At 37.2% G+C, this 26,798-nt stretch overlaps 1 protein-coding gene and 1 long non-coding RNA gene across 3 annotated transcripts in view; one reads left to right on the forward strand and one right to left on the reverse strand.

Moving 5' to 3' along the window:
• Positions 1-18,780, reverse strand: part of LOC123872202 (voltage-dependent T-type calcium channel subunit alpha-1G-like) — a 176,556-nt gene extending 157,776 nt beyond the window's left edge. For both annotated transcript variants that reach the window (XM_045916386.1, XM_045916383.1), the window contains exon 1: positions 18,636-18,780. The gene's annotated coding sequence lies outside the window, so the exon portion shown is untranslated. The remainder of the gene's footprint in view (positions 1-18,635) is intronic.
• On the forward strand, positions 1,425-13,099 carry LOC123872204. Its single transcript, XR_006797426.1, has 3 exons — positions 1,425-1,437; positions 6,252-6,260; positions 13,052-13,099. It is a non-coding gene; the product is annotated as an uncharacterized LOC123872204 (long non-coding RNA).
• Positions 18,781-26,798: the final 8,018 nt, after the last annotated feature.

Raw genomic sequence — 26,798 nt, forward strand, 5'->3', positions numbered from 1 at the left:
ACCTTTCGGAATTCAGTCCGCTCCTCAACCGTTGAGCTATCGAGGCTCTGAAAGTTATCAAGTAAGTTTGAAAGTTATCAGCTCTTTTCTAGTTACTGTAACCTTCACGTGTTATAAATTTTTAATTTACACTTGTATGTGCAAGTAATCTAAGTACCGATAGTAGTTTCCTTTTTGCCCTACCTGTAGGTAAATAGTAAGCCCCTGAAAACAACCTCTGAAAGATATAATAGATTCTATTGTAGCTACAATTGCAAATACAATTTCCCCATCAACTTGCCTGCTGACACGGTTTTCCTCTCTATATTCCAACTACTCTATTATATAAGTATGTGTGTATGTATATTAACTAGAATAGTAGTTTAAATCAAATTCAACAAACACGATCTTAGTAAATGTACTAAGAATATGTTCAACGCACTCAAATTAAGTGGAACTTATTGTAAGACAAATGGTTCAAACCCTTAAACGTTTTGTTTCTAAACTTTATTCACCAAAGAAATAACGTAACGTTACAGTTGGTATGATTATTGATATAATATACTCGAATAAGTAACATCGGCCACAAAATATCATATTCTGTCAGCCTAAGTAAATAAAAAGAAAAAATGTCTTCATGAAAAATATCCAGATACTTACATGAATAGCGTTATTGATATGGGTCATATATAGAGACCTAAAAATCCCAAATATCCCTTCTGATCATATCCGGATAATATCCGGTCGAGAAATTAGGATACCGATTCAGAATCCGGTCAGACGATATCCCACTAAGGTCCGTTTGACAAAAGTGACTTCTACTTTGTGACTTGTTAAAAACGGATCAGTGTAAGCTCCAAAAATAAACCCTTTTGCAAAAAAAGGGGCGGTTTTGTCTTTGTTTGATATAATTTACTACTAAAGAGTTCTCATCTACAAAATGCGGTATCATACAATATGACTCTAATAAGAAGAAAGTATCTGATGAGAGAAAACGCTCCACTAAACCATGGAACGACAACTTTTTAGTGAGTCAGGCGTTAACGAATCTGAAGAGATTCCTGAGAGCTATATTTATATGGCTAACTTGAGGTCCATGTAGGTAAGTAATCTACATGGACCTCGAGTTAGCCTTGTAAATATAGTTCTATCTAAAACAAGTGTAAATTTAAAAAAATTATAACACCCGCGACAAGTGAAGGTTACAGTAACTAGAAAAGAGCTGATAACTTTCAAACGGCTGAACCGATTTTCTTGGATTATAGCTAAAAACACTTTCGATCAATCCATCTTTCAAACAAAAACAAATTAAATTAAAATCGGTTCATTAGTTTAGGAGCTACGATGCCACAGACAGATACACAGATACACACGTCAAACTTATAACATCCCTCTTTTTGGGTTGGGGGTTAAAAATTATAGCCTTGATTGTACTAGTTGACCAGTGATATAGTGATAGTGACGCGCACACAAGCTTTTAGCACAGTTTTACGTATGTATCGCAAAACTGTGCTTTTAGTTATCGCGTTGTCCATTAACGCCACTCCGTTATAGTTTATCCAATCTGTATTTGTTTTGCGGAGTGAGGATTTATCATTGCATTCTCGGATGTTTCATGTGCGTGGATCCGGTTAAATCATATCTGTGTTCAGTTTAATTCAATAGATGCTGTCAATCGATATTGTTACACCAGTATCGATTTCACTGGACGCGATTGTTGTGGGTTAGGTATTTATGTGACATTTAAAGCATTCATTAGTTATCAGTGTGTGTGTGTGTGGCATATGTATGTATGGGCGAGTGATTGCCTGTGTGTGTGTGCGTGAGTATGTGTGGGTGTGTATGTGTGTGTGTGTGCCATCACACCATTTGCGCTCCGCTCCACTACCGTAGGAAACTCTCAGCATTATGCCTATAGAAAAAGATTTCGAGGAAATCTGCCCCTGATGATTGGATGAAAAATCAAAATTCACGCTTACGAATTCGCGGGCATAATCTAATAGGAATTATAAATGTGAAAGTGTTTGTTTTATTGGTTTTTTCTACAATGACGCTCTACCGAACGAATCAACATGATATTTTGCAAGGCTATTGCTAAAGATTGGATATGTGACGTAAGCTACTTTTTATCCCGGGGATTCAAAGTTCTCACGAGATTTTTGAAAATATTTATTCACGTGGAAAAAGTCCCGGGCATTATCTGGTTCAATATAAAATGAGCTTTTATTATTTTTATATGACCCTCAAAAGCTTTATTCTAAAAGTATTGGGCAAATTCATTTCACCTTTGGGAGTCCGCAAATCATTCGTATAGAATTTATGCCCTCATTAGGGCTACGGGAAATTCCTCTTTAACATAACGAATATGTACCTATTGTAGGATATATTTTATTACCCCCGACCCAAAAAGAGGGGTGTTATAAGTTTGATATGTGTATCTGTGTATCTGTCTGTGGCATCGTAGCTCCTAAACTAATGAACCGATTTTAATTTAGTTTTTTTTTTGTTTGAAAGTTGGCCTGATCGAGAGTGTTCTTAGCTATAATCCAAGAAAATCGGTTCAGCCGTTTGAAAGTTATCAGCTAGGTATTTTCTAGTTGTCGGGGGTGTTAGAAATTTTTAATTTATACTTGAATAAGAATAAGAATAAGAAGTGTTTATTAATAGAGTATTTTATTTTGGGATAAGATTGCGTGCTCTTGACTTACCCATTATTGAAATAGGTATGATTGGAAAGTTGTTTGAAATGAATTGTGACTTAAATAGGTACACACTTTTACCAGATGATTGCCCGTGATTCATCGTGGATTTAGATCTTTTAAAATACCAACAGAATTTATCGATTTTACGATATAAAAGTAGCCTGTTTTCATATACGGGATGCAAGCTGTCTTTGCAAACTTATTATAGACAAGGAATCTTTCTCAAAAATGCTCCACATAACATTATGTAATCTAATTAACATCTGTCCCCACGAGTTAAATGCGAAGAGAATAGCACAAAAACATCTAATATCAGTTAAAAAAGGTTTTCTGGAACACTTTTGTGTACGAAGGGAAATAATAAATCAGGGGAAGTAGTCTCTTTATTTACGTTCGGAAAGTCATGGTGACTGGCGATATTTTATTAAAATCGCTGCGTGCCAGCTATTATAATGCCGTTAGGATCGTCAAATCGGATATTGGAACCATGTGGCGTACGGTTATTAATTTTTTTACGGTTTGAGTATAACATAATGTTTGGATATCGGTTTTGGCACAACGCAGCGGTATTCGACTGCTGCACTAGCGTGTAACGATATAAGTCATGCATCTGATGTCTCTTCGGTCGGGTTGGATTAAGTGTATTTGCAAATGGGATGCGACAAAATACTCGCTCCGTTGATCCTTCATTCAGCTTCACCTATTTGCCCTTTGCTCGTTTCATTCAGAACTTCCTTCATGAGCGTCTAGCTTTGCGCTTTACAAAATACTCTTTAGGGGTAGTATAGGCAAAATCAAAAATCAAAAAATAAAGTTTCGTTGGTGGAAGGATCTGAGAGGCCATCTGCAATATCAAAAGAAAACCCCTTTCCATAAAATGATTAAAAGAAAGGACCGCGAACCCAGCAATGAAAAATGATGACCTTTCCTGGCGCTATGGTTACAAGAGTGCTGTGGTTTTCTGAGTGGGATGTCTTTGGGAATTTATATTTTATTAAATATCATCTGGTCTGGTTCCGGTACGATGCCGTGTAGAAACTGATACGGTGTATTATATGTTTAATGACACTGCCATGCCACTTCCAAGTTAGCCCGCTTCCATATTAGACTGTATCATCACTTACCATCAGGTCAGATCGCGTCATGCCTAACGTGTATCGGAATAAATAAAAAAACCCGGCCAAGTGCGAGTCAGACTCGCGCACTGTGGGTTCTGTAGGTACTCGGGTATTTTTCCAGACATTTTGTACGATAGATAAATCAAAAACTATTACGCATAAAAATAAATAACAGACAGATAGACAGTCAGACAACAAAGTGATGATATAAGGGTTCCGTTGTTCCTTTTGAGGTACGGAACCCTAAAAATAGGATGAAATAGGAGAGAGGAGAGATGTAATTAAAATTAAATAATAATGAAACAAAATGGCGTTACATTTTACACGTAAAATTTTGTACCGTCATTGACACCAGCCATTAAACGGGACCATGTCAACGGAGTAATGATTTGGAAATATTCCCGATAATCTACCCCCGACGTATTTTTTACATCAATAATTGAGGGTTTCCCCTCATTTATCAATGTATGAATGTGCTTTTTATGATTGTTTGTGACATTTTCGCACTTGATACATGATCAGCTTATGTGATGTGATATTAAAATAAAACATATTTTGAATTTTAATACTACAGGCTTTTTCGCGCAAAGGATCAGCCTGGCTATCCAGCGCGGAAATGCAGACGGTGTTTTTGAGACCATTCCACGCGGGCATGATTTGTACAGTAATTACTCGTACATACCTAAGCCTAGGCTCTAAGTTTTATCGTAACATTGTCATATGACGATATATAATTATGATATAATATATAATATGAGATGGACGGACGGTCGGACAGCGGAGTAATAGGGTCCCATTGGCATAAAACCCTAAAAAGAAAATAGAAAAAGTTTTTATAAACAACGCTGAAAAATTCCAACACTGATTTCATGCCTTATTTGCTCGCTAAACATTCGTTTGTTTGTATCTTATTGTCGTTCGCTTGCTGTTAGCTTTTCATAAGCTTTAACAAAGGGTATATCAATATCAGTATAATCTCTGAAACAGTAGTCGTCTGCATATTGTTTCGTTTATTCTCCCAAAGAGAGACCCATATTTAGACAAGAAACTTATACTATTACCAAAATAATGTCAAATACTAACTTTTTTTTAAATTAGTTACAATTTAGCCCTTGATTGCAATCTCACCTGGTGGTAATTGATGATGCGGTCTAAAATGGAAGCGGGCTAACCAGGGCTATAGCAGTTTTTATTAAAACCATATCCCTTTGGTTTCTATACGGCATCGTATCGGATCGCTAAATGGCTTGGCGGCACAGCTTTGCCGGTTCGGTGGTTACTAGCCACAGCCGAAGCCTCCCACTAGACCAGACCAGAGATTTAGAAATCATAAAATTCCAAACCCCTGCCGGGAATAGAACCCGGGACCTCCCACTAATAAGACCACAGTGCTTACCACTGCGCCAGGGAGGCGTACATCTTAAACTACTTATGTTTAAAATGTAGGCCTCTTATTTGGGAAATTCGGGGTTTGATCTTGAGCTCTACATTTTTGGAGATATGAGTAGGTATGTTATGATACCTACTAGTAAAAAAAAAAATTAAAATAATCGTATTCCTTGCTGAAGACATGTCGACCCTACTCATATTTATATTTGTTTAATAAAATATATATAATATCTTTTCTACCCTACTAATTCTTTTTTTTTTTTTTAGTTGTTTTTTACATCTAATATGCAGATGCACTGTTTCGTTGTCAGGTCGTGACACCAGGGCTCTGCCTGAAAATCAGCGCTGCAGTAGTCAAATACTGCAGCATCTTGCTGAGGCAAAGCCCTTTTAGCTCACAGACACAATAATAGTTTTAGTATTCTCTAGTTTTAAGTTTAATTAATATTTAAGTTTAAATGTATCTTAATTCTTATTCTTGTATTTTTTGGAATTGAGCTAAATAAACTTTTATTTATTTAGTAGTTAGTTCGGAAAACAGATTCAAAATCGTAGCGCAGTTAATGAACTTATGCTTGATGCTTATGAAAATGGCGGCCCTAGTTTCGCGTTTCCAGTCTATAGAAGTCGATGGTTTCAAGCTTCATAGTGTATCCGAAAGGGTAGTAAAGAATACGTTTCCACCAAGGCTCATGTCAACTATGACTTAAGGATGATAAATTATTGCATTAGGTCCAACATAACTCCAAGGCAATTGCTCTAATAGTGACTACCGTTGGAGCAGAAACGATAAAGTAGGTATATTCACTCACAAAGAACCCTCGTGAGTTAGATTACTCTATTTATCAAGGCATCCAAATAGGCTACACTATGTCGACAAATGAGCCGCAATTGAGATGCGAAATGCAAGAATTTACGCTTACAAAACGTTTTGCCTAACTAAACCCAGGAAATTATTTAACTTTTTTGCACATTAACATAAATTATTCATGTTTACTTATTTAAATGTAAAAGAGCAAAGGAACGTAATCATAATAATTTAGAGATGAAATTCATGTCATAGATAAAATCCGTAATAGTAAGTAATTAGATAAGGCTAGCTTTAAGTTTTGTTGTAATATTTTAGTTAGTTATTGTAATTTCTTTGTTATATATAAATTAGTTCACCGTTAAAAAAAAAATCCGTAGAAACATAACTCTCAGATGGTCATGTAGCACGGAACCCACAAAGTTACGTCGGTAATAGATGTCTCAACAATGCCGCTCCTAAAGCTAAATCCCGAGGCTGCCCAAGAAAGCACCAGCTGGAGGTCATGAAAGCAGACCTGAGAGCCAATAAACTCTGTAAATCGGCAAAGTGGGCGGCAAAATATAGGAAAACGGACCCCACCTACATGGAAAACGCTAAGTCGAAGAAGAAGACATTAAATCTGCAGAAAGATGGCAAATCCTTACAAAATCGTAAATCCCACCTCCCGAACTCAATTCCGCATCATTTGTAGACCTAGATGGCTTTTCTGAATCCTTTCCCCCTGATCTATGGAGCGATCTCACTCGCAAGGGTTCTTTATAAGTGAATATATTTTTCCAATTTTCGCGGCTCCACGGCAGTCACGCTTAGAGAAATGGCTTTCGCGTTACGTGAGGTTTTATAGGTGCCATACAATTTGTGTTACCCTGTTAAGTAGGTAAGGGAATTTAGTTTATAAAGTGTGTTTATTTTTAACCCCCGACCCAAAAAGAGGGGTGTTATAAGTTTGACGTGTGTATCTGTGTATCTGTGTATCTGTGTATCTGTCTGTGGCATCGTAGCGCCTAAACGAATGAACCGATTTTAATTTACTTTTTTTTGTTTGAAAGGTGGCTTGATCGAGAGTGTTCTTAGCTATAATCCAAGAAAATCGGTTCAGCCGTTTAAAAGTTATCAGCTCTTTTCTAGTTTTCTTGTAGAAAAGAAGGTTAGATAACCCTTAGGTTCATAATATTCAAGTGTCAATTGACAAATGTCAAGCTGTCAAGATGGACGTTGCCTAGATATACATAATTATTTATTTGAAAATGATTTGTCGGGGGTGTTGAAAATTTTTAATTTACACTTGTTATTAAAAGTGTGCCTTCATCGAAAAAAAATTTCATCATAAAACTCCAGAGTTCCACATTAGCGACTAAACTAATGAACCTATTTTGATGAATGAGATGTCAATCGTATCGCTATTATCTTGGCTATTATGGTCTGGGTGACATACATTTACAAGTGTAAATTAAAAATTTATAACTTACAGTACTACTAGTAGAAGGTTACAGTAACTAGAAAAGAGCTGATTACTTTGAAACGGTTGAACCGATTTTCTTGGATTATAGCTAAGAACACTCTCGATCAAGTCACCTTTCAAACAAAAAAAAAATTAAATTAAAATCGGTTCATTAGTTGAGGAACTACGATGCCACAGATACACATGTCAAACTTATAATACCCTTCTTTTTTGGTCGGGGTTAAAAAGATAAAGATAAGTTCAGTTGGATTTTAGTTATGAACTTGTCAAGTTTCGACTCAGCGAGCGGTTTCGCCCCTTTATTATGTCAGACAGATTTTTCTTTTATAGTACGTATTCAAAGAAAGATATGCGATAAAAATGTTTCGAATAGTTTATTTATTTTTAGACCAACATCACTATTAACATGTTTTATTAAGATTGGCACTCTAATAAAATACAGTGGCTGACATTTTAAAGCAATAGATGTAACATTACAGTCAGCCATAAAAATATGTTCCTGCTCACTTCATCAATCTGGAGCCTGGATACAGCCGATCTAAACCCGCGTTCAGAGTGGATACATTTCTACCTCTTGACCTCAAAACCTTGTTCGTGGCTTTGTACAGAGGATAAATCATAACGATTAAAGTATTTATGAATGCCGTATGATATACTTCACATCATATAATTTTGTTTTACTAAAATTTATAACAAGTAAGAATTTATACAAATATTTTTTTTATTTAATCACTAGATGAAATGAAAACTTCGTTTGCGTGGATACAACTTTAACAAATAACTCAAAATTTTAAAAATCCGCGACCCAAAAACCTCTATAAGAAAACTAGAAAAGAGCTGATACCTTTCAAACGGCTGAACCGATTTTCTTCAATTATAGCTAAGAACACTCTCGATCAAGCCACCTTTCAAACAAAAAAAAAACAAAATTAAAATTGGTTCATTCGTTTAGGAGCTACGATGCCACAGACAGATACACAGATACACACGTCAAACTCATAACACCCCTCTTTTTGGGTCGGGGGTTAAAAAATCTTGGCTAAGTGATTTTCAGGGACATAAGGTAGGTAGTCTATTAGATATGTATCTGTCTCCAGGGTGCAGCAAGCTATCTCTGTACCAAATACCTAGATAATTTTCAATACTTCGTCTACGTGGATATAGGGATTTATTTAAATCCCGTGGGAACTCTTTGATTTTCCAAGACAAAAATAGCCCTTGTCCGTCCCCGGGACTCCGTAAATAGACTCCGGGAGTAAGTAAACTCCGTAGCTTTAATCAAAGGGAAGGATCTTCAAAACTGGCAGACAAACGGAAAGAGAGACCTATCCAGACAAACACTTTCATATTTATAAGTATGGATTAAGTAAAGTCTAACACTATCTCACCGTTTGAAAGTGAAAGGACTTTCGGAACTTCATTCAAGTTTACTACAGATACTAAAATATGTCTCCGAGAAGATTCCTTTATCCAAAGAAAAACCAGTTAAGGAAAGTGAGTGAAGTCAAGGGAAGTTGCTAGTAATTAGTATTCAATAATAAGGATGAATGAGATATTATTATCCCTGGTGCCTATGGGATGATAAAGTCGTCCATGGTGGTGAACTAAAACAAAAACTAAGTTATCTACATTAAAACTAGTATCGTAATACTTTCTCACTCTTGACCTGAAAACCTGGTTCGCACTGTAGAGCCGAGGATAATCTCTCTGGAACAAACCTTGAAAAAAGTGTAGTATGATACATTACTTTTTTAACCCACGACCCAAAAAGAGGGGCGTTATAAGTTTGTGTATCTGTGTATCTGTCTGTGGCATCGTAGCTCCTAAACTAATGAACCGATCTTAATTTAGTTTTTTTTGTTCGAAAGGTGGTTTGATCGAGAGTGTTCTTAGCTATAATCAAAGAAAATCGGTTCAGCCGTTTGAAAGTTATCAGCTCTTTTCTAGTTTTCTTATAAAGGTTTAGGTGTCGGGGGTTTTTAAAATTTTAAGCTATATTACAAATGAGTGTGAAAAATATCCACTGTAGATATAACTGCTTTGTCAGTTGATCAATTCGTAGGTAAGAAAATCTCGGCGGATTTGAATCTAGATTAAAACCGTGAAGAATCAAGTAAAGGTTTCACAAATTTTCTCAATTTTTAACCCCCAACCCAAAAAGAGAGGTGTTATAAGTTTGACGTGTGTGTCTGTGTATGTCTGTGGCATCGTAGCTCCTAAACGAATGAACCGATATTAAGTTAAATTTTTTTTTTGAAAGGTGGCTTGATCGAGAGTGTCCTATAGTGTTAGCTATAATCCAAGAAAATCGGTTCAAACGTTTGAAAGTTATCATTAGTAACTGTAACCTTCACTTGTCGGGGGTGTTATAAATTTTTAATTTACGCTTGTTGTCTGATTTAGTTATTTTGTAACAGTTGGGTTGAGATGCGTACCTAAGGTACATTTTAATATAGATGTAGAAATTATCCAAATGATTATGTAACATGTAAGTAAGTACTTATGTTGCAACGTGGTAAACGGTAAAAGTATAGTTTTTAATTCGCGCCCAAAATTAATCACGGATACATTTTATGCGGCAGATCAAATAAAATGTTAAAGCGAAGACAAGTAATATACACAGATAGATAAATCTGAACCGGCAAGAACTGCACGTTACCCTTTAGCCTTTAATTAAAAAAAAAAAAACAAGAATTGTAAGTAGGCATATTAGTTGGTATTTAATATCCCCGTAACGTTGCGCTCTATATTTTATTTATTCCTTCGGGAATAATAGCTTCGTTATATTAAGGTCGAATATAACCGAGTTCATCAGAGAGAGCTTTTTTTCCAATAAGCCATACTTTTTTCAATCAGCCTACGACAGATACATTTTTAGGGTTCCGTACCTCAAAAGGCAAAACGGACCCCTTGTTGTCTGTCTTTCCGTTTGTCCATCTGTCCGTCTGTCGTGTCTGTCAAGAAAACCTATAGGGTAGGTACTTCCCGTTGACCTAGAATCATGAAATTTAGCAAATAGGTAGCTCTTAGGTATAGCACAAGTAAAGGAAAAAATCCAAACACCGTGAATTTGTAGTTAGATTTCAAAGTAAGATAACTATACCAAGTGGGGTATCATATGAAAGGGCTTTACTTGTACATTCTAAACAGATTTTTATTTATTTTTAAGCGTAGTCGTTTTTGATTTATCGTGCAAAATATCGGAAAAAATACCCGAGTACAGAACCTTTGGTGCGCGAGTCTGACTTGAACTTGGCCGGTTTTTTCACTCTTGACCTCAAAACCTTGTTCATATTGTGTGGTACGAATATCGATAAATCCAATAACATATTGGAATATTATATTCTTTTTAGTAAGCATTGTTTTATGCTTGCAAAATCCATATGTTACTTCTATTTGCTTCTAGCTTTTTCCACGACTGCGTCCGCATGTGTTTAGAATTTATAATATGATTATTATAATCGCCCAAATATTGTCGCGCGTCGCAGTCGCATCCTGCAAAGTCTGCTTTAAGAAAGGATAGATAGTTAGATAGATAGATAGAACACTTTATTGCACACAAAAACACATGTAAAGAATTTCGAGTTTCAACGAAATTTCTAAAACGCTTAGCTGATATCTATAGCCACGCATACGAAATTTAAATTAGGTGGAACATTGTTGTATTAAAATTATTTTCTCAAAGTCCAATTGATACCTCATAAGTTCTAAATCGTGTTTTTATAAATATACGTGGGCGGTCCCAAAATGAATTGGCCTGATATAGTTCTAAGCAACATATCGATACATGTTATGTTACATCGGACAGTACGTTTATCGTGTTACTTTATATACTAACATGCATCGACATGAAAAGCGTAGTCTCAGCTCAGCAGTGGTTTGAACATCAAGATTCGCGTGTTTTTTGGAAATGTCGAAAACCGAATATCGAAGCGTCACAAGTTTCTGTTTAAAGAAGACTTATCTCCCGCCCAAATAAAAGAATGATTAGATGATGTGTACAAGGAGTCTTTCCCCTCGTATAGCACAGTAAAAAACTGGGTGAAAGAGTTTCGCTTCGGGAGAGAAACGGTCGAAGACTTCGGCCATGACGGTCGACCGGTGGAAGTGCTCTCTCCTGAAACTATTGCTGTAATCGAAGAGGAGGTTTTAAGTGACCGACGTTTGAAGATTAGAGTAATTGCAGCTAGACTTAGGCTCTCTAAAAGTACCATCCATCGTGCAATCCATGACCATCTTCGTATGAAAAAAGTTAGTGCAAGATGAGTTCCGAAACTTCTTTCAGCTGTCCAAAGACAGGAGCGAGTGCGCTGTGCAGCCGAGTTTTTAGGTCTTTGTGACGAAAACCAAAGAATGTAATCGAGCGGCTAGTTACTGGTGATGAAACTATGGTCTTATATCATGATCCAGAAAGCAAGCGCGAGTCAATGGAATGGTGTTACAAGGGTGAAAAGCCATCTAGTAAGGCAAAGGTGCAAAAATCCAACAAAAATGTCTTGTGTACAATCTATTGGGATTCTCAAGGGATTTTGATGGTAGAATTTAAAAAACGTAATATAATCGTAAACGGCGAATATTATGCTTCATTACTATATAAACTGCGAGACACGATTAAGGAGAAGCGCAGAGGCAAGTTGTCTTAAAGCGTCCTGTTGCTCCACGACAACGCACCCGTTCACACTGCCGGTGTTCCGAAGGCTGCAGTTTGTGAATGCGGGTTCACGGAACTGGAACATCCACCGTATAGTCCAGGCCTGGCCCCATCAGACTATTATTTGTTCCCAAATTTAAAGCGGGGCTTAAGAGGAAGGAAATTTTCAAACGATGAAGAGTTGCAGGCGGCCGTTTTTAGTCATTTTGAAGACAAAGATTGAAGTCACTTTTATGAAGGTTTAGAGGTGTTAATTCTCAGATGTCAAAAGTGTGTTTATATTAGTGGAGATTACATATAAAAATAAAATTGGTTTCATTTCATTTTGTTGACTATTTCATAGCTAGGCCAATTCATTATGGGACCGCCTAGGTATATCGTTATAAATAGACAGTAGACTAGGTATGAAGCAATCATAGATACTTCTGAACGCAGTAGATGCATTCAAAGTGCATTAGACTTTATTATCAAGTATGCATTTAGCTAATCAATAATCATATTTTGCTTGTCTAAAACAGGATAACGTAAATCTATATTAAAATTGATTTCAAAGCCAACAATTCACTCAAATCACGATTAGAGCAATATAGTTTGGTTAGTTTTATCAATGTTTTGTAGAGGTTTGAAGCAATTTGTTTTGGCACACGGACGGTAATTTGGTTACAGAATTACTTGTGCTTCTGTAGGAAGTAAAACATATGCGATTACAGGAACGGCTAAAAATAGTCTTCGTTCACTTTACTATGCATCAAACCTAATCATAGTTTACGTAAACTTAGTGAAAAATCCTTTTACAATGTAAATAATCCTTATAATTCCGGTAAATTAATGAGTTCCCACGGGATTTTTTAAAAACCTATATCCACGCAAACAAAGCCGCGGGCATCAGCTAGTTTCCAATAAGTTTAAGTGATATTTTGAAATGGTACCTAACAATAGCCGACTGCGTTTGTTGTAGGCTTTTTCTAGACCAGGGCACGTTTGGAATATTTTTTAACCCCCGACCCAAAAAGAGGGGTGTTATAAGTTTGACGCGTGTATCTGTGTATCTGTGTGTCTGTGTATCTGTGTATCTGTGTATCTGTCTGTGGCATCGTAGCGCCTAAACGAATGAACCGATTTTAATTTAGTTTTTTTTTGTTTGAAAGGTGGCTTGATCGAGAGTGTTCTTAGCTATAATCTAAAAAAAATTGGTTCAGCCGTTTAAGAGTTATCAGCTCTTTTCTAGTTTTCTTGTAGAAAAGAAGGTAAGATAACCGTTAGGTTCATAATATTATGTCAATTGACAAATGTCAAGCTGTCAAGATGGACGTTGCCTAAATACATAATTATTTATTTGAAAATGATGTTTTGGAAAACTCAAATACTTTGGATCGTCGGGGGTGTTATAAATTTTTAATTTACACTTGTTGGCAGCTTTAGTTTTAAGTTTACGTACGCAATTAATTATCACCATTACAATATATTTCACAAATTCAACAAATGACAATCAAAATTTGTACAATGATACTCATTTTTAATTCCCGACCCAAAAAGAGGGATATTGTAAGTTTGACGTGTGTATCTGTGTATCTGTCTGAGGCATCGTAGCTCCTAAACTAATAAACCAATTTTAATTTAGTTTTTTTTTATGAAAGGTGGCTTGATCGAGAGTGTTCTTAGCTCAAGAAAATCGATTTAGTCATTTGAATGTAATCAGCTCTTTTCTAGTTACTGTATCCTTCACTTGTCGGGAGTGTTATAAATTTTTAATTTATAAACTTGTGAGTAAATGCTTTGACGTTGAGTTTGATAAAATATGTAACCAAATTTGAGCAAACAAAACTACCTACTTATCTAGTTTGTGTTTCAGTAACACGGTGAGTTTACAGTCGGAAATTAAATGGTTAAACAACTTAACTACTTATTAAGTTTGACCTAGCTATTGTGTTCTAGGATAGAGCTTAGGAATTTTACTCCCTAAGGCCTGTTTATTATTCCAACTTAAGTAAGTACTAACCTGTTTTAATATTTAATATTACTTAATATAATACAGAGCATATAGGTACTAAGCATACACAAATATGATGGTAATTTTCGTAGAGCTGTGGATTTCATGCAGCAACTTTCATGTTGTCAATAAAACACATAAATTTAATGGGGTTTATGGCGGAAGGACGTGACAACACCGCCCCTAACGTTTATGGGTTATAGCACGCTAGTGCATCACATCGGCACGAAACAAAATTTTACGAGACTTAAACCGTTCGTATTATACGAAACCATTATTGCTTACTTACAACCGAATTTGTATTACTGAAATTGAAGTTGAATTTAGTACCTATACAGCTACTGAAAAAACACGGAAGGAAATCGAAGGACGTGCTGGCTAGTGGAAGGCTAATGCTTAACATAATAGAGAGAGAGAGAGAGCCAGCGAGTGCGAGACCTTCGTTATTTTATAAAAGCTGAAAGTTTCTCTTTGCCCCCAACACAACGAAGAACGATCAGCGACTATGAAGTTTGGATTGCTTTGGGAGATAACAGGAAACTTTAAGGGTGTCTGGGTTGCCACGACTCCAAGTGTCTGGCAATGATTGACGTAATTTCTAGTACTATTCTGAAGAAAATATAAAAAAATTGCACTTTATATTTTGACGTAAGATTTTTTATACCTGTTACCTCCAAAACCACCATTATCACAACTTCATAGTTGCTGACTCTTCCCTGACTTGGGAACACGCAGAGAACTTTCAGCTTTTATAAAATAACGACGGTATGGCCCTCGCGGGCTCTTAGCCTGCGTTTCTCAAAGAGTGCCAACTGCAACCACATTCAGGCGTCAGCCTTTTTATCCCTTAGGTACGTTATTTCATCAACATCATCCGCCGGCTCATTGAATACATTGTTTCGTGTATATGTTCGTTATGATAATTATGAACAAAAGTGTATTCAAATTTTCTCCTAATACTTGCAAGTATATTCTTTTCTAGGAAGAAAAAACGCTAGAAAGAAAACGTGAGAATTATTAACCGCAATAAATCTTAGGAAGGCAAAATTAATAGAAAGAAAAGGAAAGAATCTGCCAACTAATGAAAACGTCTTTCCACATTATTTGAACCTCTGCCAGCGTCCTGTGTGATTTTATTTTATGTTATATGTAATTGGGAATGTTTATACAGGAGAATATACACTTGGCCAGCGTGGTGGACTATGGATTAAACCCTTCTCATTTTGAGAGGAGACCCGTGTGCAGATGTGGACCGGCGATGCGACTAGTAAATGAGAGAAAATTCAAGCCCACCATTAGACGAAGAAAACTAACGGACTTTTGGAAATCACAAAGAGGACCCCATTTCTCGTTCTCAAAATTAGTCTTGTAAGGGATAATTGCGGACAAGAGATCTCCAGCTAGGTGATTTGCTAACTCAGTGTCTAACACTGAATGATAGCCACCGAGTTTGGTTGGTTTTACATTGCTGCTTCACTGGGTGATAGTAAAATATTTTTTCATAGAAAACCTTCAATGATCCCCGGCTTTGCATTAATGGGTTTGACTACCTACCAACTCTTTAAAAAGTCTGTAATACTTAGGTCAATCGATAGTTTTTGACCTGAAAAAACGAAGCTAAACCACCGAAAATATAATATAAAACTAATACAAAAAATTGGACCTAGAAATAAACGAGATTGTTTTGTTAGTACAAAATATTTTGTTACCAATTTCGTTTAAATTTTCATTTTTTGTGAAAAAATAATAAAATGGAGAACTACAGAATACCTTAACGTTAATTTGAGAAATTCTTGGAAAATTTTCCCACTGTCGCGTCATCGTAACCGTCTTAATAACTACATTTTCATTTACGTCGCTATTCAGTACTAATTAACTGTTCAAACTGGATAACAATGTTACGAAGTTAAAAAAGTGGAAATTATTCAAACTCTGTGTAATATTTCGAATAATGGAATTATACAAAAAAAAATTGGCAGTCAGTAGGGACAGCTAACAGAAATGAAAACTTGAAGCTATGTAATAACAGTGGTTTTTATGGATTTCTAATTTAATTAGTCTAAATAAAGATTTTTCATTTTCATTTTTCATTTTCAATTGTAGTAGGTACCTACTTATTTAACCACCGCTCTGCAGTCGAATGACTGCCGTGTCAAGCTGAGGCAGCGAGCGCCCTTTCAGCCAAAATAGATAGTTAAGCTAGTTTTAAGAAGTGGGTCTCTAGACAAGATCTAGATAGATCTACACGACTTTATCCGCATGGATTTAGGTTTTTAAAATCCCGTGGGAATTCTTTGATTTTCCGGGATAAAAATTATGTTACCTATGTTACTCTCCAGACCTTTAACTACGCGTATAAACATGTGAAAAACGCCGACCCATTGCTTTTCGGCGTCATTAAAGGACACGTCATAACCAACAAACGAACAAACATACTTTGCATTTATAACATGGATAGTAATCACTAATCACATTCTACGCACGCTATTACTCTGTGTGAGTCCTTAACCTAATGCTCCCAAGCTTTATTAACGAATATAGCATCATTCCCATGGTAATATCGAGCAAAAAAAATTAATATACAAAATTACCCGGGCCGTGGTCACATCTAATCTCAACTTAGTTTTGGGACCGAGCCAAACTCGGATTAGGAATTCTCCTATAAGGAGCCCTTTGTTCTCAAGTTAGGGTTTGGCTTTTATGTAGATTTAGCAGATCGGCTATGATATTGTAAAACGCTTAGTATCAAGTTTCCGACAAGTATTGTCAGAAACAGTTGAACGGAAAACAATGAGGATCTCTTGATTATCCTTTGAACTATAATTGCATACTAGCGACCTGCCCCGGCTTCGCACGTTAGAGGAAAGTCTAGTCCACTATACATTGTTTTTCGTTTTAACTTTAACAGCGCACGCCACGGGAGCCATCAGATGGAATGATATTTTCCGACTTAATTCACAATAATTATCATCATACCAGTAGGTACCTTAATTTCATTAATTATAAGCCTTTAATTTCTTAGATAATCTCTGCTTCTATTGGTGAAAACCGTATTAAAATACGGTTACTGAAATTAACAGTTCGATCAAGTAGTTTCTGAGGTTAACAGAAAAAAACCCGAAATAAGCGCGGGGGAGGCTTTAATTTATAAAATGTGTAGTGAATGTGATGAATAAGAACATCTTAAGCAAATGCAATGCAATCCAAAAGGGCGCGAGTGTTCGAGTTATCTTTGAAAGCTCTTGTCCACCCTGTGAAAAAAACAGTGTACACAGCCAATGTATAGTATAGGTGAACTATTATATTGACCCAGAATGAAATTATATCGACTGCAGTTACGTTATATTAAAAAATATTTAGAAATTTCTAAGACGAGTTCGTAAAGCACTATCATAAAAATTTAAAATACTATTTCATTTATTTTATCATATTCCTCTATAACTCGTTAAATGGAACCATAAATGTGCACATTCATAAGTTAGCACTGGACTCTTTAAATAAATTAAACCGTAATTTACAAAATAGCGTACCATTAGCGCTGTATGCAACAAGTTAAATCCACGTAAGCCCCTTTTGTTGGCGGTGATTATTTTACAAGCCTGAATTAAAACGTTACATTTTTATTTACCTACAAGCAGAAATGGAATTCTTTTCACGGTACATTTGTTTTTAACGATTCGACATATTTTAAAATCCATTTACAGAGTCCATTATATTATACAAAAGTGCCACATTTTACCTTTATTTGTAGAAAAAATTTGCGTTTATCTAACATAAGTAATATTAAGTATAAGCAATGAAAATGTTGGTCACAAAAATTGTAATTGGTCCAAAAGTATGAATGCTTTCAAGCCAGCATTCATTATTCATATTTTCGAACAAATCACAATTTTTGTATTTCGAATTTTTTTCGAAACAAAACCGTGTCTGCAATGAAAATCAAAAGATTTTTTATAATACATAAGTCAAATTGTTAAAATTATATGCAACAAAAGTCACCACTAAGGACTGTTCCGCTTTCGAATTTCCACAAAAATTTAACTTTATGAAACGTGAATACTTTTTAAACCAGAATTAATTTTTTCACCAAAATTTTTATTCACCAAGAAACGAATCTGGAATTCTTTGCACGTTGCGGCTGTAAATTACCTTCCTACATACTTTAAATAATTGTAAACATCTTTTTTACTCTGAAAAAGAAATACGCGCGATTTTTCCGACTGCCTGCCTGAAATTAATTGCGCTTTGCAAGTACAAGTATGCCCGCGCTTTTTCACCTAACAGATCTTTAGAAATCCTTCAGAGGTTTGAGTTTCCATACCTTTAATTTAAGAAATTTGAATTTAAAAATATTTTTTTCTTATTTGCAAGAAAATCAGAGGTTTTCTTACGTTGCGGCAATTAATAAAAATTCTGTGAAAGTATTGTTTTCTATTAAAAAAAAATACTACTCGTATGAAATTATTCGAGCTTAAAAAGCGCTTGTACGCGCAGCGCCCACAGGAATTACAAAAAAAAAATTATCATACATACCTAATAAAATATCCTCTGAAATAATATTCCCGGCATAAAACAAAGAGCACGAAATAGTTTCAGAAGTGGCACTGGGTTTGGAAAAAACGTTCACTAGTTTCGCGTCAGTGTAGGGAGAGCGCGCGGCGTCCGCGTGTCGCCGAGCCAGCGGTTGCACTGTTCCCAGTTTTCCCGCCCGCCCTGCCTCAGCCCGTATACCTGCTACAGGTAAGCTAAGTAGCTCATATTGATGGACAAATTGAATTGATTCCCGCGCGTCGCGATTAGCTATGCGTTTTGCGCGCTTCGAGTGAACTTTTCAGGGCTTTATCAATAAGCGCGGATTAGGTATCGAGATTATACGAATGTGTGTATTGGCGGTTGCCGCCCGCCCAGCGTTATTTATGCGTAAAGAGATTTTTGAAGCGAAGCTTTTGATGTGAAGCTTCTTTATGGAGTTTTGGATTGGAGTGGAAACCTAAATTTCAAAAAAAGAATCAACAAACGAATGCGTCACCTTGTTGGGCGGGCAACATGTATTTTTACCCTTATGGGGAAAGAAACAGAATACAGGTTCACAAATGTCCATGACTCGGCAGTCAAATTTTATTATCTCAATCTCAACTCATCGAACTCTACATCATTATCGGTTCTCCTCTCAGAATGAGAAGAGTATTGGTCATAGTCCACCAAACTTGCCAAGTGCGGATTGTTAGACTTCAAACACCTTTTAGAACATTATGGAAAATTCTTAGATAGGTATGCAGGTTTCCTCACGATTGATTCCTTTACCATTAAAACATGTAGCATGTAATTTTTTGAAACGCATATTTATATAAGTAATTAATATAACTAATGAAGCTTAGAGATCCTTAAATTAATCTTTTTAGACATCTTCGTGAACATACTTCGACGTAGACAGAAAATTTTTCGTATGTTGAAAATAAGACTTAGAGAAAAAATGAGGACACAAATTGCCGGTAATATTTCACCTAAGCACAACATCTGGCCGCAAATAAAATACCTATATTAAAGCCAGCCCAAACTTGGATGGGGTGCCAGCCAGGTAACCTTCCAGTGTGCTTGGGTGCTGCTGGTCCCTTTTGGATGCGTCCGGGGGACAGAGCAGTATTCGGGCTGGTGCACCCTGTTAACATGGCTAATAATTTCTCTTCGGGGATATTGTTGGCTATGGCTAATGACCTGACAGGGGGGAAGTTTCTCCGTGTGTCCCTTTGACTAGCAATGGGCACAGTGGATGAAAGCGAAGGACGGGACGCAGGTAACGTGAGTAGGGTCGACGACTGCCGCCCTGGAGGGAGCTCTGGACGATCGATCTGTTGTTGCCCGTTGAGTCCATTAAGAACCGTCGGGAGATGATCTATGGAGCAACTTCTTTGCCCTCACAGCGGGCTTTGCAAATCGACGCCGCTCGAAGTCCCATTGAAAAAGAACTTCGGACGGGTTCGAAATGAGTCACGCATACCAGTCTAACGACCGATCATACAAAGTGTAACCAGAACGCTAGCAAAAATGAAGACAGCTGATAGTACTGATAATTACTGATAAGGTGCCACCAAAAATAACGCGAAAAAAAAGAAGAACCGGCCAAGTGCGAGTCAGACTCGCGCACTGAGGGTTTTCGCGCGTACTCGGGTATTTTTTCCAACATTTTGCACGATAAATCAAAAACTATTATACATAAAAATAAATAAAAATATGTTTTAGAATGTGCTAGTAAAGCCCTTTCATATGATATCCCACTTGGTATAGTTATCTTACTTTTCCTTTTGAGGTACGGAACCCTAAAAACCTTGTATTTTTAAAAGTTCATTTTTAAAAGTTCAAAATTGTAAATAAATCATCTGACTGAGTCAAAGAACGTTACGTAAATAGGCCACTCGGAGTCAATGCCGCGTCGTAGGTGAGAGCATTGACCTGAGTTTTGCACGCTATACATTGCGGGTTTGAAAGTACTGAACCAAAAAACTACAAGACGAGGCAAATGGTTATTAGCATTAGATTGTTTTTAGGTACCTACTTATAATAATAGCCCTAAGTTTTTGCTAGCGTTCTGGTTTCCCCTTGTATGTATTTGGTACTGTCGACCGTCTGCGACAGGAATTGTAAATCATGTGTCTTAAATTACCCAGCATTATGGCAGTGTGCGTTCTGAGCTTGAATAAGTAAAGAGAAAAACATTCCTTATCTGAATGTCTGGGCAAATTTTAAGTATGAATAAGTGAAAATGTGAGGTCCCAAATTACGTGAAATATTTCACATACGGTACAACTGGCTACGAGAGAAATACCTTTAAGCGAAGGCTCAGACTTCAGACTACGAACAAATTTTTATTAAAATATAATAAAAAATATTTTTTTGAACCGAGTATCGAAACATAAATATTTCCAAGATAGCAATCATAATAGGTAGACCACCTTTCACAGTTTTCAACAAGTGAAAATTAAAAATGTATAACCTCCCCGACAAGTGAAGGTACAGTAACTAGAAAAGAGCTGATAACTTTCAAACGGCTGAACCGATTTTCTTAGATTATAGCTAAGAACACTTTCGATCAAGCCACCTTTCAAACAAAAAAAACTAAATTAAAATCGGTTCATTCGTTTAGGAACTACGATGCCACAGATAGATACACAGATACACACGTCAAATTTACAACACCCCTCTTTTTGGGTCGGGGGTTAAAAATGGATTTTATGTCCAGTTGCACAATATCAACGTTACGTTACGATTACCGTTAAAATTTAACCACCGAAAAACGCAGTATTCAGTTGCTAGTCCAAATAAATAAGTTCAGTCCAAATAAAACAGTCCATTAATAAATGGACTGTTGTACATTTTGCAATTATAATTGTACAAGTTTTACGTTAAGTAAGTCTGTGAAGTTAGTTTGCGCTCGCCCGTAGACCGTAAAAGATATTAAAAACCAGATTGCTCGTGTGATTCCACTTCTACGCGGCCATTAAAATGTTCAGGTTGTCCCCGGGCCATAATACCTCTAATACACTAAACACACAGAAGTTGAAAATGCTTTTTTATTTACTATACGCGCACGCTCGACCACAATCACACCTGATGGGAAGTGATGATGTGGCCTAGAAAGGGATGCGTTTGCCTAAAAGGTGGCTATTCACACTTGTTTCAAAGATAACCGGATTACCTACAATTGGTAGGAAACACTGATCTCGGAACACTATTCCGAACCCTAGCCATGCGTATAAGAAATGATGACGCAAAGCGTTTCGTGGGCGTGGAAGGAATGTTGACGACATACATAGGGATGGAGACTCGTCCAGCGTCTTGAGGTACAGTAGTAAAATGATGAAGGAGTGACAAGATTGAATAGCTCCTGAGCACATTCTCCGAAATATATCCTATAAAACACCGATAAGCCAGCAACTTTGCGGCGGTGATAAAGACTCTGAAGTTTCACCAAAAGTGGTGAATATTCACCTACAAGTATCTCCTAGCTAGAGCTTATCCTTAGCATATCTGTGGTTGTTTCCTCAGAAATGAGGAGATCCGTAGGAGAACCCGAACTATAACAACGAATTGATTGATAACTCATTTATCAAAATTGGCTGAGTAGTTTAGGCGCTACGGTAGAACATACATAAATACAAAGAAAAATACATACATACATACATACATAGACTGCTAAATCGCAACCCTTTCTTTTAGCTTTTCCGTTATATTCGGGTAGAAAAAAATTAAGTAGGTACAGTCGGCAACAAAGCTGGGGTTGCACCCACCAGTACAAGCGATTAATGGACGGGTGCAAAGTTATGGCTTTGTTGCTGACTGTAACTTAATTCCACTACCGCCCTCGGCCCTGACTTCTGTATGTTTCTTGCTTAAAAAGATATTAACGCCAACTTTGTGGCCGTAATTTTTCCCGAATAACTTGTTGAATGGAAAATATTTTGTCGTCCCTCGGGTATAGCGAAGTTTTCCGCAATAGAAGATACGAGTATTATGTGATATAATAGACCACTCTTTTCAGATATTTTTTTCTCATTTCGACGACTCTATAGATTGTACGCTATTTGTACGGTTGTAAAACAAGAAAGTCATCATCTCAACCGATGGACTTCCACTGCTGGACCTAGGTATGTTAGCTATTATATAGGATAATAATTTTATAGGATAATATTATAGGATAATAATATTATATTCTTATTATAGTCTAGTATAGATAGTCATATTTCTGCAAAACAATTATACTCGTAATTAATCAACGGGCCTACGCTTCATCTTTGAAGTATTAGCACAGATTATTGTTAGTACTCAGTAGGCCTACGCTTTCTCATGTCTTCATCTTTGAAGTATTAGCACAGATTATTATTGGTACTAATTGTACTTGGGCTGATGCCGATTAGTTGGTGCACGTAATTAGGTAGGTACCTACATCAATGGATTCTGTTTATGGTGAACGCATACTTGTCCGTGCCGATCGCGTCGAACGAGATTTAATGTACAGAATTCTAAAATTCGTTTCGTTCGACGCGTTCAGCTCGGATAAGTGTGCGTTCACCTTTATGTAATAAGATTGAATGTTAGGTCTTAGTTCATTAGCACTTCTGATTACCTACTTATATTACATACTACATATCTCTCTGATCAAATAATTACAGGAGTAGGTATGCTATGCTAAATAAATTCATTAAGTTGTGAGCACATAACTGTACAACTTTATTTACACCAAAGCTAGACAATGTGGTTTTGAGGCATACCATATTGCTATATAGAAGGTAAAATATTATCGTCGGCAGACTGTCGTACTCACCTTAATACTCAAATTCCACAGCACCATGTTGTATGTGGCATATTATTGTAAATTGTACATTTGAAAAGAGCAACCGCCGAGTTTCTTGCTGGTTTTTCTCGGTAGGAACAGCATTCCGAACCAGTGGTAGATTATTTTGACGATTCAAAAGCACTTGTAAAAGTTTAATTGAATAAAAATAATTTGAATTTGAATTTGAATTTGTATGGCAAAAAATAAACTACCGCATGCTGCTTGGATAGCGTACACCAGGCAAGCTGGGTCGGGCTGGGTAACGCAAAATTCCCCTGCATAGTTTTCCACCCAACTACGGCAAAGCCAAAAGGAAGGGTTATGATTTTAGAAGTCTATGTATGTATGTATGTTAGTATCATATCCTGTGCGTTCCACGTAGCGCTGTAGCGCGTCGTAGCGCCTAAATTATGGGCCGATTTTTATGGACGACGTGTTGGTGACTCCCAAATTAGTGTTTCCATTTGCAATGTACGAGCTGAGGTATGGGGGCGGTGTGCAGGCTCGACCGTACCAAAGGGAGATCTCCCACAAAGCAGGCCGACGACGGTTGTATCTTCAAACTTCTAAAATATATAGTGCAGATTCCTAAACGCTCCGTTAGTGCGATTCAGATTTGCGTGTTCTACTTGAGCTTCAGCTTTTACGTACTCGTACTGCCATCTAGTAAGAAAGCGACGTGACTGGCGACTGGCCTAGGTTCGTATGAGGTCTGTTGATCGATGTCTTGGTATGAGTACAGTGTACATCGTATAACTGTGGTACTAGTGAGAAGCGCCCTCTTTTTGAATCAACCGCCACATCAGCATGCCAAATTGTCGCATATTTTTGTTATTCAGACCTTACACAGTTTTAAATCAGGCTGATTTCTGTGGTTGCTCAAGTAACTATAGTATCCATCGAATCTAATAATGCTTCACAGAGGTGAAGTATAGACCGACCGACGCGACAGCCCTTTGGGGATGCTCCTTGTTGTTATAAGAACTGATTTTCTAAATTAAATTTTACAGCCCGCTCCCAAAGGAGATATCTTAAATGGGACCTGACTCGTCGTTTGTAACGGTCATATTTTAGTAAATAACTAAAGAAATAGACTTGGTGCTCAAAATATAGTTTCCTTTTTAACCGACTTCCAGAGAGGAGGAAGTTTTTAGTTCTCTCTTCTCAGCAGATGGGCAGATATACAGACACACTTTGACATTTATAATATTGTATTAAATATGGGTTTTATAGACTTAGAAAACCACTTTTCTGATTAATGAATTACATTACGAACTGAATTACGAGTGTCGACAGGCTTTAAGGTCATAGCTCATTAGAGCCACCCGGCACTCGACCAGCACAGCCTCTTCGTTCGGCGTTCATTCGTTGTCGACAGGTGGTCCCAGGGGTGGACGCCGCCTTGTCACCACTGAACCCCGCGCGGTCAACGAGTGAACGTCGCGTGGTCCACAAATTTTTGATTAGTCTAAGCGCTTAGGACTAAGTCTCGAATATCCCTAATGTGAATCATTCGTGGGCAGCGCGTGGTCCACTTGTTGCCCGTACGGGGCAACGCAAGACAAGCGTGCGAGCAATGGGTGGTGACCGCGGGGTCCACTCACCGTCCACGCCTGGTCAGCCCGCGGGCGAGGCCCTCTGGAGTTGATGTAGTGAGAGTATACTCATTGTACTCTATACAAAGAATACTTACCACTCGAGGCGAGGCGGTGCTGGGTGGGTCTAATGAGCTATGACCTTAATTCGTATCGTGTCATTAATTGAAACGTATGTTCTCATTGTGTGAGTACCTCACCCGGCCAGCAGCTCGTTTCAAACGTTATCGATCGGACGAACAACCCCCAGAATCGTAATCGCTATGCCTCGTGCGATTCGGTTGAGCGATTCCCGGGTCTTCTAAAACTGAACAAGTGTAAATTAAAAATTTATAACACCCCCGACAAGTGAAGGTTACAGTAATAACTAGAAAAGAGCTGATAACTTTCAAATGGCTGAACCGATTTTCTTGGATTATAGCTAAGAACACTTTCGATCAAGCCACCTTTCAAACAAAAAAAAAAACTAAATTAAAATCGGTTCATTAGTTTAGGAGCTACGATACCACAGAAAGATACACAGATACACACGTCAAACTTACAACACCCCACTTTTTGGGTCGGGGGTTAAAAACAAAACTTCTAAATAATTATAGTGATGCACTAAATTTTTAATTTAATTATTAAGTATATTTTTTAACTTTTTTTTTGTACAGTAAATAGGTATCTTTTTTTGTAACTCTGTACATATTTTTTTTGACGGAAAGACGGACAAGTAGAGGAGGCTTAGTCATAGGGTCCCCTTGGCACCCATCGGGTAAGGAACCCTAAAAAGGGATGAAAATTATATCCAAAAGTTTATATAATAATAGATTTACAAACACGAACCTAGAAATGGCCAAAAAATCACAATTATCACAACAAAACCCAAAGACTCTCTGAAACGAATTCAATATAATTTATAAGCCTTCGACGGATAAAATCGTTGGAATTTAATATTCCTACCACATTTGTATTCTGTTGGTAAGCTCGCGCTTTTGCTGATTGGAAAATCGTTTGTAGGTGCAAGTGTAAATTTATTTAGTTTGTGGTCCGTTTGTTCTGCCAGAGAGAGTAAATAGTATTGTGGTTCAACAAGGATAGACACACAACCACCTTTAGCTACAACACTAATATATCTATAGCTATCTATTCGACAAACATTCATATTAGTACAAATTGTTAGGTGAAAACTCCCTTTAAGGCGCTGTGTTTACCTAAGTTTCCTTTTCTCTCGCATATTCTAACATTTTCAAGTATTGTGAAAGAATCATACATTTTTTACAAATGTGGCTCAGCCAAGTCCTAAAGAAAGAAAAAAATGCATTCATTTTAGACACATTTTGATAGTAATATGTGTGATGTGACAGGCGAGAAACCGGTGGGGCAGCCAGTGATTGGATGGGTGATGTAACACTCATTTATAGTCATCACCAACCACCCCACACAGCCACACCCTTCGCTCTTGGGGCTATGCCCCATGGGTGCGTATACTACGCCCTCTGCTCGCAGACAACACCCTCCCTTCCAGGTCAATTAGCCATGGTCAACAATATCCCATGAAGAAAAATTGTTAACCATGTTACCAGGGTACACCGGCCCAAGCGCTGCTATTACCCGCAACCCTCAGGCACACGCTACCCCGTCGCTACCGCAACCCGCATCCCCATGAGCCGTCTCAGTAAAACGTATACCCATAATAATCATAACTTTATCACGTTATCTCATTTGTTCGAAGTTCGAAGCTCTGAAGTCTGTTGAGTGTTCTGCTTCAGTTCGCATCCACACGTA

The sequence above is a fragment of the Maniola jurtina genome, chromosome 14 (genome assembly GCF_905333055.1).
Source record: "Maniola jurtina chromosome 14, ilManJurt1.1, whole genome shotgun sequence".
NCBI lineage: Eukaryota > Metazoa > Arthropoda > Insecta > Lepidoptera > Nymphalidae > Maniola > Maniola jurtina.